This window comes from Caretta caretta, chromosome 6, assembly GCF_965140235.1.
Source record: "Caretta caretta isolate rCarCar2 chromosome 6, rCarCar1.hap1, whole genome shotgun sequence".
In the NCBI taxonomy this organism is placed as follows: domain Eukaryota; kingdom Metazoa; phylum Chordata; order Testudines; family Cheloniidae; genus Caretta; species Caretta caretta.
This window is the reverse complement of record NC_134211.1, coordinates 2,816,237-2,822,374: the sequence shown is the minus strand read 5'-3', so window position 1 is coordinate 2,822,374 and position 6,138 is coordinate 2,816,237.

Genomic DNA, 6,138 nt, shown 5'->3' with positions numbered 1-6,138 from the left:
GTGAACTGACCCATGTTATCGTCCAAGTGAGGACAGGACAATTGTACGTGTAACTCACATAGCTGGGGTCTGAACGTCTGCACACGGCTTGTCAAACGGGTCACTCACACACCTTTTCCCCGAGCAGAGATCAGGCCGGAGGGTTAAAGGAAGAGAAACAGGAATCTCCTAGCAATGGTGAGCCCCATTCCCTGCCTGCCCCCCTGAGCCAGCCAGTCCCCTGGCCTGTAGCTGGCACCCCCTAGAGGGGAAAGGCCCCATGTCCCTGTCAAACTGTCCTACAGTGGCTCAAAGAGTACCAACCTCAGGGCAGACTGGTGAGTATCAGGGCACAAACCCCCAAATGGTGACGAGTCCTAGACTTAGATTTCACCGACCCAGTATCAAGTGTGAACTCGTCAGGCTCTTTAACAGCCTTAACATGGAGTCCCAGACAGTCCCTCGGGCACCCCGATCTATCTGGTCACCCAGGTGAGCTTGCCTTTGTGACAGATGGGCCCTTACACCAAAGATCACAGCAAAATTCAGGTTACTCCCGTCCTAAAGGACCCATCACCTACCCCAGGTCAATTGCACCGTACATCTCACACCACAGACAACACTTTTAGCCAATCCTATAATAAACTGTCTCAAGATTTATTAAATAAGAGAGTTAGCTACAAAGTTAAAGCAGGTAACCATAGATACATACAAATGAGTTACAAAGTTTCAGGAAGATGTGGGCAGGAAGGTAGGGGCCTGGTTTGGACGGAAGGCGGTCCAGAATGCAAAAGGTACCAATGCCCCAGGGCAGGGTGTTCGGATCAGGAGCCCCGGCTGCAGGGGACACATAATGGGGAGGAAGCATCACACACGCACACCCTGAGCAAGGGTCTGCCCCAGCCCTGAACACTGGGAACTTCTGTATGCAAAGGGGTAGATTAGAGAGGGGTGGTGGTGTATGGGGATAGATAGATAGATAGATAGATGGGATTTATGGGATCAGATAGAAAGAACTTACAACATGTAGCTAGATTTCAAAAGGACAAAAAGAGCCTGACTGATTTACAGTGGGGTCACCAAGATCAGAATCCAGCCCTGACCCCATCGATGTCAGTCGATAAATAACCCTGCCCTTGATCCTGTGCCCCAAGCCGCCCCCTCCATCACACCTTTTATTGGTTTTCATTTTCAAAAACTGGGGTGGGTGGAAACAGATGTTCCTATTTTGGGGTTTTATTACATGAGCTTTCTCAGGAAGTGCCAAGGCAAATCTCCCCAGGCCTAAGAAGTCCAGTCCTCCAGGCTATGTGGGCTGATTTCCAGGAGATCCCTCAGCCTGAGCTTCCTGTTTCTGAAGTTCCCAATTCTCAGCTTGGGGAGGATGGTCTTCATGTCTCCTCTTCTCCCTGCAGACAGACATGAAGGCATCACCACCTGGGATGGCATCACAGCTCAGGGCCAGCTGCACCTGGGCCTCCTCTCAGTCTCTGTTTCCAAGATTTAGGCCTCCAGCCTTCAACTCCCTGGGGTGCGATGTCCCCACGCTCCCACTCACAGACCAGGGAAATAGCTACAGACCCCAGCTGTGATTTCTCTGGGTCTTGAACTGGGCCTGAGCTTTGCGAGACTCAGCTCCGGGTGCTAAGGCCAGTATGTGACCAACACCAGCCTTTTCCAAACGCCGGCTCGATTAATCTCAATGGAGGGGCCCATAGCCTAAGAAGTAAAGGGATCTAACCCACCCAACCATTCACACCCCTCTGTCTCAGCTAATGCTTCCCTTATCCAGACCCCACTCCCCACTTCTGGGGCTGGGTGTCCCACACCGAGGTGTAGGTGGTGCAACCTCGTGATCAGAGCAGGAGTCCGGACTTGCGGTCGAAGCAGAGCCAGAGAGCAGAAGAGGAGGAGTAGTGGGGAGGCCAGCCAGGGGTCAGAGCCAGGAGTTCAGAGCCAGGAGTTCACACGCAGGGCGTAGGGCTGGAGTGGAGCAGCCAAGGGGTGGAGCAGGGCTGGCCAGGAAGCAGGTCTGGGGCAGCTAATACTTAAAGTGTTCGTAAAACAGTCCTGTCATCTTCCACGTGCTTCACGGGTGGACAGTACAGAGCGGACTGGCAGGAGCTCGGGCGTGGCAGGTGTACGGAGATGGAGGCGCTGGATGGAAGAACCAGGGGAATGTGGAAGGCCCTGGCTGACTTCCTCATCAGCCAAGTCAGCCTGTGGCCAAGGATGGAATGGGCCATGGAGACCCAGCTCCTGTTTCCCCACCGGGGCAGGGGGCCTGAGTTAGGAGAGGGGCCATTGGGGATGTTGTCTGGATTCTGCCTGCATGAACTTTGTTGGGAGAGGTCTCTGGAGCTTCTGGTCCACTCCCCTCCACCAAGGCGGCAGCTCCTGGTGTCTCGGCTCTGCTCTCCGGGGTGGAGACATCAGAGTCTGGAGTCGCTCCATCTAAGGATCCAAAAGAGAAGCCTCCTCAGAAGCCCTAGTCCTTCCCAGTGTCCCTGTGTCCTCAGTGTCTATCTCCCAGAGTCCCACGTTAGGAGGGGTGAGGGTGCAGGACTGACAGATGGAGCATGAACAAAGGCAGAGCCATGGAATGGGGGTTGTGTCTGCAGCCCAGACACCAGGGTGATGGGAGACCAGGACATGCACAACAGATTCCATTCCATTCACTACAGATCAAACCTCTAACCCTGTGCAGAACCAAACCAAACTAGGCCCAAATCCTTCCCAGAGAATCCCTCTGATCTTGGCTCCCAAGCTTGTTCTTTTGAAAACCCATCTGCCAACCAGAGACAGGAGTAGAACCCAGAAGCCAAGATTCTCAGTCCCCCCCACCCTCCACTCCTCTAACTAACATACAAGACCCCACTCCCCTTCCAGAGCTAGGGAGAGAACCCAGGAGTCCTGGCTCTCAGCTGTCCCCTCCTCCCCTGCCCTGCTCTATCTCACTCGAGCATATTCCTTCCCTTCCATCCTCATTGATAAAGAGAATAGCTACCCAAGTTGTCCATGAGATGTCAGTGGGCTCTGAGGATAGACCTTACCTCAACTTTCTCTTTTACTGCAGCCATCTGTCTTTCTCCATGCCTGGGGATATTTCCAGACCCTAGAAAGGAATACAAGTGAAAGTCTCTTAGGCTCATATCAATGGAAGATAGTAGCCTACCAATCTAGACCATAGACTTTGTCTCATGAACCCCGTCGAGAACTCCAGACTACCTGGAGTCCTACCTTAGCTCCTGCTGAAATGATAGAGGAGGAACCGAGCTTGTAGCTGGAGCTGCTGAAATTGAGCTCAAGGTGTGAAGTGGGGTTTGTGGTTGAGTTGACCTGGCTCCATGGAGCTACATGGATTAGCAGGAGCACTTCCCCCGCTCCAAACATTCAGAGCAATCATTTCCATTTCGGTCCATGCAGCCACAAGCGTGTTCTGTTCTTGCAAGGGGTCCAAATACACAGGAACTAGACCCTTCCTGCATCTGAAATCAAGCACAATTTTCTCTCTGTCCCTCTCCATCCAGCCCCGAGGAGAACCTGCCTCAGATCCTGTGCTCACTGCAGGACAACCATAAATACTGTACTTCTTAAGCATTGCCCCGCAGGGCAAGTCTAGAGACCCATCCTGTACTTTTGAAATCTGCTTTCTCTGAGGACACCGCAGCTGCATCTTTCTCTAAGGATCTGGCACCTCCTGGAATCTCTGGATCATTCTTTGCAGGTAAAGCCATTCCTGGATTTTCTGGTCCATTCTTCAGTGGCGATGTGGCAGAATTTTGTATCACTGTTCCCTTCCTTGAGGACAACATGGCTTATGGCTTCTCACGTTCTTCTGGCTTCTCTGGATCATTCTTCTCTGAGGACGTGGCATCTTCTGAGTTCCGTGAATCAATATCTCCTGAGGATGGGTGACTGTCTCTGGATTCCCTAGGTCATTCTCCTCATGCGGTAGAGCGGTTTCATAATTCTCTAGATCATTCTTCTCTAGGGATGTGGCACCTCCTGGATTCTCTAGCGCATTCTTCCCTGAGGTTACAGCAAATTGTGGATTTTCTGCTCCTATCTTCTCAGCGAACATGCCACCTTCTGGATTCTCTGCATCATTCCTCTGAGTTACGTACCCTGCAAAAGGAGAACAAATAGACCCCCTCCTCATCACCTGACAGAATTTGTTGCAATTCCAGACACTTCCTTGGGTGAGAGAGAACGAGGATGTGGCTCTGTTCAGCCCTCAGCCACTTTCCTGAGGCTGCGGGCTGCTGCCCTGCATTTTAGTTAGCTCAGTAGTGACGGAAAACACTAAAAATAGACAAAGAAATCCTGTGGTGTAAGGATTGTGAAGGTGTTACTTTGCGGGGTGTGGGGGAGGCGGAGGCATGGGACTGTGACAAAAAAATTTGGGGGGGGTGGGATTTGGTGCTAAATCCTCAGGTTTCAAGGAATGTTACAGACATGCTGTTTAAAAAGCGAGAGAAGTCACTGTGATTATCCTGGTGACATGGTCTCCTCAAGACCTCACAGAGACAAAAGAAAAGGCCAAATTAGAACCCAGAAGTCCTGACGCCCAGCCCCCTCTGCTCTAGCCATTGGTCCAACCCGTCACCAATACCCAGCCACATGGCAATATCTCCTGGCTACAGGTTATGTCTCTTTTACGCAATCCTGCGGTGATGTTATGAGTGCGATATCATATCTCCTTGAAAGGTGAGACAGGGCCAGAAAGAGTTAATTAACTCACAGACTGACATGACTCATGGCCGAACTTTAAAGACTTGTTAGGAGGATGTGTAAATGAATAGAGCTTGGAAATGCAAGCCTGCATTGTTAGAGAGAGAAGGGGAGCTGTTTGCTCAGGGCTTGTGATGTAAGCAAACAAGTCTTGTCTATTACTATGGGTTTGATTCAAAGAGTGAAACAGTGTTATTGTCTATGTCTCTTTGAAGGTTGGGGTAACCTCTATCTGAACTGTTTAATGGATAAATTACCCTGTGCTAATTGCCATGATGTTTTGCAGAAGAAAAGTTAAGCCTATTGTTTTCTCAGGCCGAAAGTCTGCTGGAAATGTATTAAGACCCTGGGACACGATCCTTCTTCATCTCAGATCTGCTTTGGGTTTCAAGAAGGGGAAACCCTAAGCCACAAGAATTGAGTCACTGACTGGAATCACCCTGAATATGGACATTGGACTATAACCTATGGACTATTTCTAAAAGAACTTTTGGACACTACAAACTCACCATCTCTGCTCTGTATCTGGACCTCAAGAAATAGACCTCAAGTCTGTACGTATATTGATCTTTTAACCAACTCTCTCTTTTTTTATAAATTTTAGTTCAGTTAATAAGAATTGGCTAGAAGTGTGCATTTTGGGTAAGATCTAAGTTATCATTTGACCTGAGTCTGGGGCTTGGTCCTTTGGGATCGGGAACACCGTTTCTCTTTTACTGGGGCACTGGTGTCCATAACCAGTCATCCCCATAAAGAGGGACACTGGTGGGGATACTGGGAAACTGGAGTGTCTAAGGAAATGGCTTGTATGACTTATGGTTAGCCAGTGGGGTGAAACCAAAGCCTCTCTGTTTGGATGGCTTGGTGTGCCTTAATAATAAATGACACCTAGCCTTGGGCTGTGACTGCCCTCCTCTAAGCAATTTGTCCTGAATTGATACTCTCAGTTGTGTCCCGCCAAAGGCAGCATCGTTACACCTGCTAAAACTAAAATGACTCAGAAAGCCCCAACTCACGGCGTGCCGGGGACTGTAAATCTGATGGAAACTCTGGGAAGAGGCTCTGCAGACACTCCAGGAACTGCTCACAGCCGCGCTCCCCCTTCCTCTGGATCTTTATCAGCCGCCTTCGGATCCTCTCCCTGGACTCTAAAAGCGTCTCCAAGGCCTCCTCCTCCTCCTCGGTGACTATCCCCAGCGAGGCCACTTCATCCAAGACGGGGTCGGGGGTTGTTAGAAGGAGGGCGATGAGTCGCTCCTGTCTCTGGAGGACCATTTCAAAGGCCAATGGGCCTTGGTCCCCGGGGCTGAGCAAGGGATTTGCAGAGAAACAACTTCAGATTGTTTGTAACTCCCCAAAAACCACACTCAACTCATCCACTGCAACACAGCGCCCCTTAGCCCCGCACGGGGGCAATGGGGCCAG